The 12,500-nt window shown below is 50.4% G+C and overlaps 1 pseudogene; it reads right to left on the reverse strand.

Annotated features, from left to right (window-relative positions):
• The window catches only part of LOC135537853 (ephrin type-A receptor 6-like), a 152,667-nt pseudogene that overhangs the window by 46,666 nt on the left and 93,501 nt on the right, over positions 1 to 12,500 (reverse strand).

The following is a 12,500-nucleotide window of genomic DNA, read 5'->3' on the forward strand; positions in this document are numbered from 1 at the left end:
CAGGTAGAGGGTCCTGTGTGTGTCTCTGTGTGTGTGCGTGTCTCGGTACCTGCTCCTACCACCCTCTCGATGCGTATTCTAGAAGGATCTATCTCCTTGGTGAACTCGTGGACAGCCTGCGTTGGGTCTTCGTATGTGTCAGGATCCACATACGTCTTGATACCAGGCAAAGGAAGCACGTTCTGAAAGTCAGCCCGCCTCTTATCGTCTGACTGCATCTTCGCCTTGATGAACACCTGGCACCTGGACCAGGAGAGAGACACACAGCGGACGATGTCAGCTTCCTGTCTGGCTACATTACAGACAGGTAGAGGTTCCGGTCTGGCTACATTACAGACAGGTAGAGGTTCCTGTCTGGCTACATTACAGACAGGTAGAGGTTCCTGTCTGGCTACATTACAGACAGGTAGAGGTTCCTTTCTGGCTACATTACAGACAGGTAGAGGTTCCTGTCTGGCTACATTACAGACAGGTAGAGGTTCCTGTCTGGCTACAATACAGACAGGTCGAGGTTCCTGTCTGGCTACATTACAGACAGGTAGAGGTTCCTGTCTGGCTACATTACAGACAGGTAGAGGTTCCTGTCTGGCTACATTACAGACAGGTAGAGGTTCCTGTCTGGCTACATTACAGACAGGTAGAGGTTCCTGTCTGGCTACATTACAGACAGGTAGAGGTTCCTGTCTGGCTACATTACAGACAGGTAGAGGTTCCTGTCTGGCTACATTACAGACAGGTAGAGGTTCCTGTCTGGCTACATTACAGACAGGTAGAGGTTCATGTCTGGCTACATTACAGACAGGTAGAGGTTCCTGTCTGGCTACATTACAGACAGGTAGAGGTTCATGTCTGGCTACATTACAGACAGGTAGAGGTTCCTGTCTGGCTACAGACATTACAGACAGGTAGAGGTTCCTGTCTGGCTACATTACAGACAGGTAGAGGTTCCTGTCTGGCTACATTACAGACAGGTAGAGGTTCCTGTCTGGCTACATTACAGACAGGTAGAGGTTCCTGTCTGGCTACATTACAGACAGGTAGAGGTTCCTGTCTGGCTACATTACAGACAGGTAGAGGTTCCTGTCTGGCTACATTACAGACAGGTAGAGGTTCCTGTCTGGCTACATTACAGACAGGTAGAGGTTCCTGTCTGGCTACATTACAGACAGGTAGAGGTTCCTGTCTGGCTACATTACAGACAGGTAGAGGTTCCTGTCTGGCTACAATACAGACAGGTAGAGGTTCCTGTCTGGCTACATTACAGACACGTGTCAGGTAGAGGTTCCTGTCTGGCTACATGTCAGGTAGAGGTTCCGGTCTGGCTACATTACAGACAGTTAGAGGTTCCTGTCTGGTTACATTACAGACAGGTAGAGGTTCCTGTCTGGCTACATTACAGACAGGTAGAGGTTCCTGTCTGGCTACATTACAGACAGTTAGAGGTTCCTGTCTGGTTACATTACAGACAGGTAGAGGTTCCTGTCTGGCTACATTACAGACAGGTAGAGATTCCTGTCTGGCTACATTACAGACAGGTCGAGGTTCCTGTCTGGCTACATTACAGACAGGTAGAGGTTCCTGTCTGGCTACATGTCAGGTAGAGGTTCCTGTCTGGCTACATTACAGACAGGTAGAGGTTCCTGTCTGGCTACATGTCAGGTAGAGGTTCATGTCTGGCTACATTACAGACACGTGTCAGGTAGAGGTTCCTGTCTGGCTACATGTCAGGTAGAGGTTCCTGTCTGGCTACATGTCAGGTAGAGGTTCCTGTCTGGCTACATTACAGACAGGTAGAGGTTCCTGTCTGGCTACATTACAGACAGGTAGAGGTTCCTGTCTGGCTACATTACAGACAGGTAGAGGCTCCTGTCTGGCTACAATACAGACAGGTAGAGGTTCCTGTCTGGCTACATTGCAGACAGGTAGAGGTTCCTGTCTGGCTACATTACAGACAGGTAGAGGTTCTTGTCTGGCTACATTGCAGACAGGTAGAGGTTCCTGTCTGGCTACATTACAGACAGGTAGAGGTTCCTGTCTGGCTACATTACAGACAGGTAGAGGTTCCTGTCTGGCTACAATACAGACAGGTAGAGGTTCCTGTCTGGCTACATTACAGACAGGTAGAGGTTCCTGTCTGGCTACATTACAGACAGGTAGAGGTTCCTGTCTGGCTACATTACAGACAGGTAGAGGTTCCTGTCTGGTTACATTACAGACAGGTAGAGGTTCCTGTCTGGCTACATTACAGACAGGTAGAGGTTCCTGTCTGGCTACATTAGAGACAGGTAGAGGTTCCTGTCTGGCTACATTACAGACAGGTAGAGGTTCCTGTCTGGCTACATTACAGACAGGTAGAGGTTCCTGTCTGGCTACATTACAGACAGGTAGAGGTTCCTGTCTGGCTACATGTCAGGTAGAGGTCCCTGTCTGGCTACATGTCAGGTAGAGGTTCCTGTCTGGCTACATTACAGACAGTTAGAGGTTCCTGTCTGGCTACATTACAGACAGGTAGAGGTCCCTGTCTGGCTACATTACAGACAGGTAGAGCTTCCTGTCTGGCTACATTACAGACAGGTAGAGGTTCCTGTCTGGCTACATTACAGACAGGTAGAGGTTCCTGTCTGGCTACATTACAGACAGGTAGAGGTTCCTGTCTGGCTACAATACAGACAGGTCGAGGTTCCTGTCTGGCTACATTACAGACAGGTAGAGGTTCCTGTCTGGCTACATTACAGACAGGTAGAGGTTCCTGTCTGGCTACATTACAGACAGGTAGAGGTTCCTGTCTGGCTACATTACAGACAGGTAGAGGTTCCTGTCTGGCTACATTACAGACAGGTAGAGGTTCCTGTCTGGCTACATTACAGACACATGTCAGGTAGAGGTTCCTGTCTGGCTACATGTCAGGTAGAGGTTCCTGTCTGGCTACATTATTTTCAATTGAATGCCTGTACCGTGTCTAATGGGTTAGGACCCAGATTGCAGTTCCTAGGGCTACCACTAGAGGTCAACAGTCTTTAGACATTGTTTAAGGCTTGTTTTCTGAAAAATGAAGAAGAATGAGACCCTTTTTGTCAGTGGACTGAGGAAGAATGCAGAGCTGGTTTGCGTGCGTGACCGATTGCGCGCCCTTTGTTGTTTCCCTTCTATTGAATACGCTATTGTCCGGTTGAAATATTATCGATTATCTAGATAATTGACAACGTGAGGATTAATTCTAAACATCGTTTGACATGTTTCGACGAACTTTACCGGTACTATTAGGATGTATTTGTCTGAATGTTTTGACCGCCTTGGAGCCAGTGGATTACTGAACAAAATGCGCCAACAAAACAAGAGTTTTTGGGATATAAAGAGGGACTTTATCGAACAAAACTAACATTTATTGTGTAGTTGGGACTCTTGTGAGTGCAACCATATGAAGATCATCAAAGGTATGTGAATAATTGCATCGCTGTTTCTGACTTTTGTAATTCCTTCACTTGGATTTAAAATGTGTGTATGCTTTTGTACGTGGGGCGCTGTCCTCAGATAATCACATGCTTTCACCGTAAAGCCTTTTTGAAATCTGACAAAGCGTCTGGATTAACAAGAAGTTAATCTTTAAGCCGATGTATAACCCTTTTATTTTGAATTTGGCGCTCGGATGTTGTCGAGGTGGGTCGCTAGCAGAACGCCTGCACCAGAAAGGTTACAGCCCCTTGAGTTGTTGTCAAGGCAACCTAAGGGCACACTGAATTGAGAGAGAGGGAGGGGCATAAGTATTACTTCAGAAGTATGTTGTCAAGGCAACCTAAGGGCACATTGAATTGAGAGAGAGGGAGGGGCATAAGTATTACCTCAGAAGTATGTTGTCATGGCAACCTAAGGGCACACTGAATTGAGAGAGAGGGAGGGGCATAAGTATTACTTCAGAAGTATGTTGTCACGGCAACCTAAGGGCACACTATTCCCCATAGGGATCTGGCCAAATGTAGTGTACTGTAAAGGGAATAGAGACGTAGGACAGGGTGTCCCTTACCGTCCGGTGATGAGGAAGAAGAGGGTGAGGATGATGAGCAGGGAGAACCCGCCCACGGCTGCCGTGACAACCACGAGCACCTGCCCCTGGTCAGCCGCCATGCCTGAGTCTGTTACGGGTCAGAGCAGAGAGAGACAAGCACACAACTGGGTACTACACACACTGAGACACACACACACTGTGACACACACACTGAGACAAGCACACAACTGGGTACTACACACACTGAGACACACACACACTGAGACACACACACACTGAGACAAGCACACAACTGGGTACTACACACACTGAGACACACACACTGAGACACACACACAACTGGGTACTACACACACTGAGACACACACACACTGAGACACACACACACTGAGACACACACACACTGAGACACACACACTGAGACACACACACACTGAGACACACACACAACTGGGTACTACACACACTGAGACACACACACAACTGGGTACTACACACACTGAGACAAGCACACAACTGGGTACTACACACACTGAGACACACACACACTGAGACAAGCACACACTGGGTACTACACACACTGAGACACACACACACTGAGACAAGAACACACTGAGACACACACACACTGAGACACACACACTGAGACACACACACAACTGGGTACTACACACTGAGACACACACACAACTGGGTACTACACACACTGAGACAAGCACACAACTGGGTACTACACACACTGAGACACACACACTGAGACACACACACACTGAGACAAGCACACAACTGGGTACTACACACACTGAGACACACACACTGAGATACACACATACTGAGACACACACACATTGAGACACACACACTGAGACACACACACACTGAGACACACACACACTGAGATACACACACACACTGAGATACACACACACACTGAGATACACACACACACACTGAGATACACACACACTGAGACACACACACACTGAGACACACACACACTGAGATACACACACACACACTGAGATACACACACACTGAGATACACACACACTGAGATACACACACACTGAGATACACACACACTGAGACACACACACACTGAGATACACACACACTGAGATACACACACTGAGACACACACACTGAGATACACACACACTGAGACACACACACACTGAGACACACACACACTGAGATACACACACTGAGATACACACACTGAGACAAGCACACAACTGAGTACTACACACACTGAGACACACACACACTGAGTACTACACACACTGAGACACACACTGAGACACACACAACTGAGATACACACACTTAGAAACACACACACTGAGACACACACACAATTGAGTACTACACACACACTGAGACACACACACTGAGACACACACACACTGAGATACACACACACTGAGACACACACACACTGAGACACACACAACTGAGATACACACACACTGAGACACACACACAATTGAGTACTACACACACACTGAGACACACACACTGAGACACACACACACTGAGATACACACACACTGAGACACACACACACTGAGATACACACACACTGAGACAAGCACACACTGAGACAAGCACACACTGAGACACACTCACACTGAGATACACACACACACTGAGACAAGCATACAACTTAGTACTACACACACTGAGACACACACACACTGAGACACACACACACTGAGATACACACACACACTGAGATACACACACACTGAGGCACACACACACTGAGGCACACACACTGAGACAAACAAGCACACAACTTAGTACTACACACACTGAGACACACACTGAGTAACACACACACATGCACACACTGAAACACACACACTGAGAAACACACACACACACACTGACACACACACACACAGAAACACACACACACACACACTGAGACACACATACACAAACACTGAGACACACACACACACACACACACTGAGACACACACACACCCTGAGACACACACACACACACACACACACACAGAGACACACACACACCCTGAGACACACACACACCCTGAGACACACACACACACACACACACACACACACACACAAAAACACACACACACACTGAGACACACACACACAGAGACACACACACACACACACAGAAACACGCGTGCGCGTCCTCACACTCGTCCCCGGTGGAGAAGTGAACCGTGTTGCTGTAAGCGGTGAAGCCGGCGGCGGTGCGAGCGCGCACGTGGAACACGTACACGGTGGAGGGCTTGAGGCCGGTCACCACGACGCCCAGGGCCTTGGTCCGGGTTGATGAGTAGCCCGACTGGTCCTGTTCCTGGTGAGGACACGCCCCAATGACTTCACTTACAACAGGGTGGGAGCAAAATAAGGCATGCAGTAGCCCCCCTCCAGGAGCGCTGGTTAACAGAGACCTTTATATCCAGTAGGCCCCCTCTAGGAGCGCTGGTTAACAGAGACCTTTATATCCAGTAGCCCCCCCTCCAGGAGGGCTGGTTAACAGAGACCTTTATATCCAGTAGCCCCCCCTCCAGGAGCGCTGGTTAACAGAGACCTTTATATCCAGTAGCCCCCCTCCAGGAGCGCTGGTTAACAGAGACCTTTATATCCAGTAGCCCCCCTCCAGGAGAGCTGGTTAACAGAGACCTTTATATCCAGTAGCCCCCCCCCTCCAGGAGCGCTGGTTAACAGAGACCTTTATATCCAGTAGCCCCCCCTCCAGGAGCGCTGGTTAACAGAGACCTTTATATCCAGTAGCCCCCCTCCAGGAGCGCTGGTTAACAGAGACCTTTATATCCAGTAGCCCCCCCTCCAGGAGCGCTGGTTAACAGAGACCTTTATATCCAGTAGCCCCCCTCCAGGAGGCTGGTTAACAGAGACCTTTATATCCAGTAGCCCCCCCTCCAGGAGCGCTGGTTAACAGAGACCTTTATATCCAGTAGCCCCCCCTCCAGGAGCGCTGGTTAACAGAGACCTTTATATCCAGTAGCCCCCCTCCAGGAGGGCTGGTTAACAGAGACCTTTATATCCAGTAGCCCCACCTCCAGGAGCGCTGGTTAACAGAGACCTTTATATCTAGTAGCCCCCCCCTCCAGGAGCGCTGGTTAACAGAGACCTTTATATCCAGTAGCCCCCCTCCAGGAGCGCTGGTTAACAGAGACCTTTATATCCAGTAGCCCCCTCCAGGAGCGCTGGTTAACAGAGACCTTTATATCCAGTAGCCCCCTCCAGGAGCACTGGTTAACAGAGACCTTTATATCCAGTAGCCCCCCCCTCCAGGAGCGCTGGTTAACAGAGACCTTTATATCCAGTAGCCCCCCTCCAGGAGGGCTGGTTAACAGAGACCTTTATATCCAGTAGCCCCCCCTCCAGGAGCGCTGGTTAACAGAGACCTTTATATCCAGTAGCCCCCCTCCAGGAGCGCTGGTTAACAGAGACCTTTATATCCAGTAGCCCCCTCCAGGAGGGCTGGTTAACAGAGACCTTTATATCCAGTAGCCCCCCCCTCCAGGAGCGCTGGTTAACAGAGACCTTTATATCTAGTAGCCCCCCCTCCAGGAGCGCTGGTTAACAGAGACCTTTATATCCAGTAGCCCCCCCTCCAGGAGCGCTGGTTAACAGAGACCTTTATATCCAGTAGCCCCCTCCAGGAGCGCTGGTTAACAGAGACCTTTATATCCAGTAGCCCCCCTCCAGGAGCACTGGTTAACAGAGACCTTTATATCCAGTAGCCCCCCTCCAGGAGCGCTGGTTAACAGAGACCTTTATATCCAGTAGCCCCCCTCCAGGAGGGCTGGTTAACAGAGACCTTTATATCCAGTAGCCCCCCTCCAGGAGGGCTGGTTAACAGAGACCTTTATATCCAGTAGCCCCCCTCCAGGAGCGCTGGTTAACAGAGACCTTTATATCTAGTAGCCCCCCCTCCAGGAGGGCTGGTTAACAGAGACCTTTATATCCAGTAGCCCCCCCTCCAGGAGGGCTGGTTAACAGAGACCTTTATATCCAGTAGCCCCCCCTCCAGGAGGGCTGGTTAACAGAGACCTTTATATCCAGTAGCCCCCCCCTCCAGGAGCGCTGGTTAACAGAGACCTTTATATCCAGTAGCCCCCCTCCAGGAGGGCTGGTTAACAGAGACCTTTATATCCAGTAGCCCCCCTCCAGGAGCGCTGGTTAACAGAGACCTTTATATCCAGTAGCCCCCCTCCAGGAGCGCTGGTTAACAGAGACCTTTATATCCAGTAGCCCCCCTCCAGGAGCGCTGGTTAACAGAGACCTTTATATCCAGTAGCCCCCCTCCAGGAGGGCTGGTTAACAGAGACCTTTATATCCAGTAGCCCCCCCTCCAGGAGCGCTGGTTAACAGAGACCTTTATATCTAGTAGCCCCCCCTCCAGGAGCGCTGGTTAACAGAGACCTTTATATCCAGTAGCCCCCCCTCCAGGAGGGCTGGTTAACAGAGACCTTTATATCCAGTAGCCCCCCCCTCCAGGAGGGCTGGTTAACAGAGACCTTTATATCCAGTAGCCCCCCCCTCCAGGAGCGCTGGTTAAGAGAGACCTTTATATCCAGTAGCCCCCCCTCCAGGAGCGCTGGTTAAGAGAGACCTTTATATCCAGTAGCCCCCCCTCCAGGAGCGCTGGTTAACAGAGACCTTTATATCTAGTAGCCCCCCCCTCCAGGAGGGCTGGTTAACAGAGACCTTTATATCCAGTAGCCCCCCCTCCAGGAGGGCTGGTTAACAGAGACCTTTATATCCAGTAGCCCCCCTCCAGGAGGGCTGGTTAACAGAGACCTTTATATCCAGTAGCCCCCCTCCAGGAGCGCTGGTTAACAGAGACCTTTATATCCAGTAGCCCCCCTCCAGGAGCGCTGGTTAACAGAGACCTTTATATCCAGGCCCCCCTCCAGGAGGGCTGGTTAACAGAGACCTTTATATCCAGTAGCCCCCCCTCCAGGAGGGCTGGTTAACAGAGACCTTTATATCCAGTAGCCCCCCCTCCAGGAGCGCTGGTTAACAGAGACCTTTATATCCAGTAGCCCCCTCCAGGAGGGCTGGTTAACAGAGACCTTTATATCCAGTAGCCCCCCTCCAGGAGCGCTGGTTAACAGAGACCTTTATATCCAGTAGCCCCCCTCCAGGAGCGCTGGTTAACAGAGACATTTATATCCAGTAGCCCCCTCCAGGAGGGCTGGTTAACAGAGACCTTTATATCCAGTAGCCCCCCTCCAGGAGCGCTGGTTAACAGAGACCTTTATATCCAGTAGCCCCCCTCCAGGAGCGCTGGTTAACAGAGACCTTTATATCCAGTAGCCCCCCCTCCAGGAGGGCTGGTTAACAGAGACCTTTATATCCAGTAGCCCCCCTCCAGGAGGGCTGGTTAACAGAGACCTTTATATCCAGTAGCCCCCTCCAGGAGCGCTGGTTAACAGAGACCTTTATATCCAGTAGCCCCCCTCCAGGAGGGCTGGTTAACAGAGACCTTTATATCCAGTAGCCCCCCCCTCCAGGAGCGCTGGTTAACAGAGACCTTTATATCCAGTAGCCCCCCCTCCAGGAGCGCTGGTTAACAGAGACCTTTATATCCAGTAGCCCCCCCTCCAGGAGGGCTGGTTAACAGAGACCTTTATATCCAGTAGCCCCCCCTCCAGGAGCGCTGGTTAACAGAGACCTTTATATCCAGTAGCCCCCCTCCAGGAGCGCTGGTTAACAGAGACCTTTATATCCAGTAGCCCCCCTCCAGGAGCGCTGGTTAACAGAGACATTTATATCCAGTAGCCCCCTCCAGGAGCGCTGGTTAACAGAGACCTTTATATCCAGTAGCCCCCCCTCCAGGAGCGCTGGTTAACAGAGACATTTATATCCAGTAGCCCCCCTCCAGGAGCGCTGGTTAACAGAGACATTTATATCCAATGTGATTTATTTATTTAACCAGGTAAGTTGACTGAGAACACATTCTCGTTTACAGCAACGACCTGGTGAATAGTTACAGGGGAGAGGAGGAGGATTAGACAACGACCTGGGGAATAGTTACAGGGGAGAGGAGGAGGATTAGACAACGACCTGGGGAATAGTTACAGGGGAGAGGAGGAGGATTAGACAACGACCTGGGGAATAGTTACCGGGGAGAGGAGGAGGATTAGACAACGACCTGGGGAATAGTTACAGGGGAGAGGAGGAGGATTAGACAACGACCTGGGGAATAGTTACCGGGGAGAGGAGGAGGATTAGACAACGACCTGGGGAATAGTTACAGGGGAGAGGAGGAGGATTAGACAACGACCTGGGGAATAGTTACAGGGGAGAGGAGGAGGATTAGATAACGACCTGGGGAATAGTTACAGGGGAGAGGAGGAGGATTAGACAACGACCTGGGGAATAGTTACAGGGGAAAGGAGGAGGATTAGACAACGACCTGGGGAATAGTTACAGGGGAGAGGAGGAGGATTAGACAACGACCTGGGGAATAGTTACAGGGGAGAGGAGAAGGATTAGACAACGACCTGGGGAATAGTTACAGGGGAGAGGAGGAGGATTAGACAACGACCTGGGGAATAGTTACAGGGGAGAGGAGAAGGATTAGACAACGACCTGGGGAATAGTTACAGGGGAGAGGAGGAGGATTAGACAACGACCTGGGGAATAGTTACAGGGGAGAGGAGGAGGATTAGACAACGACCTGGGGAATAGTTACAGGGAGAGGAGAAGGATTAGACAACGACCTGGGGAATAGTTACAGGGGAGAGGAGGAGGATTAGACAACGACCTGGGGAATAGTTACAGGGGAGAGGAGGGGGATTAGACAATGACCTGGGGAATAGTTACAGGGGAGAGGAGGAGGATTAGACAACGACCTGGTGAATAGTTACAGGGGAGAGGAGGAGGATTAGACAACGACCTGGGGAATAGTTACAGGGGAGAGGAGGAGGATTAGACAACGACCTGGGGAATAGTTACAGGGGAGAGGAGGAGGATTAGACAACGACCTGGGGAATAGTTACAGGGGAGAGGAGGGGGATTAGACAACGACCTGGGGAATAGTTACAGAGGAGAGGAGGAGGATTAGACAACGACCTGGGGAATAGTTACAGGGGAGAGGAGGGGGATTAGACAACGACCTGGGGAATAGTTACAGGGGAGAGGAGGAGGATTAGACAACGACCTGGTGAATAGTTACAGGGGAGAGGAGGAGGATTAGACAACGACCTGGGGAATAGTTACAGGGGAGAGGAGGATTAGACAACGACCTGGGGAATAGTTACAGGGGAGAGGAGAAGGATTAGACAACGACCTGGTGAATAGTTACCGGGGAGAGGAGGAGGATTAGACAACGACCTGGGGAATAGTTACAGGGGAGAGGAGGAGGATTAGACAACGACCTGGGGAATAGTTACAGGGGAGAGGAGGAGGATTAGACAACGACCTGGGGAATAGTTACAGGGGAGAGGAGAGGGATTAGACAACGACCTGGGGAATAGTTACAGGGGAGAGGAGGATTAGACAACGACCTGGGGAATAGTTACAGGGGAGAGGAGGATTAGACAACGACCTGGGGAATAGTTACAGGGGAGAGGAGGAGGATTAGACAACGACCTGGTGAATAGTTACAGGGGAGAGGAGGAGGGGGATGAATGAGCCAATTGGAAGCTGGGGATGATTAGGTGGCCATGGTTTGAGGGCCAGATAGGTCATTTTAGCCAGGACACCAGGGTTAACACCCCTACTCTTACGATAAGTGCCATGAGATCTTTAAATGACCTCAGAGAGTCAGGACACCCGTTTAACGTCACATCCGAAAGACGGAACCCTACACAGGGCAGTGTCCCCAATCACTGACCCGGACCAGCCCTGCTTAGCTTCAGAAGCAAGCCAGCGGTGGTATGCAGGGTGGTATGCTGCTGGCAATACAGTGAGTGTATACATTTTTAGTATGTGAGCCGTGTGGGAATCGAACCGACAACCCTTTTTGCATTGCTCTATACAACTAAAGTGTTCCATAAATGTGGTCTATGGGACTGTACCTTATCGTAGTACTTGATCTCATAGTCCAGAATGACATTAGGCTGCTGTTCCACCTCCGTCCAGGAGAGGGCGATACTGTTGTCAGACGCCCAGTCCTTCCTCACCACGCCAACCAGAGAAGGACCTGCAGAGACACGTTCACAGGCCTGGGTCACATACACTGTGTTAAAATACTCCCAAATACTCATCAGTGGTTTGGGACCAGGGGGAGAACGACTGCCGCCCCTCAATTCAGAATACAGGATGCCCCCCCCCCCCCCCCCCAGTAAAATGAGAAAATGTCAATCTTCGTGGTCAATATTTGTGTACAAATGTTGTTGTTTTTTAAAGACAATCATGGTACCAATCGTTTCCTCTATTCCACCAGATGTATGTCCTTGAAACGGTTATTTTTTTAAATTGCTCACAGAAGAAGTTGTGAGGATTATATAGTTGGTACTGGCCACCTGCAGTACC

This window comes from Oncorhynchus masou, unplaced genomic scaffold (assembly GCF_036934945.1).
Source record: "Oncorhynchus masou masou isolate Uvic2021 unplaced genomic scaffold, UVic_Omas_1.1 unplaced_scaffold_857, whole genome shotgun sequence".
NCBI lineage: Eukaryota > Metazoa > Chordata > Actinopteri > Salmoniformes > Salmonidae > Oncorhynchus > Oncorhynchus masou.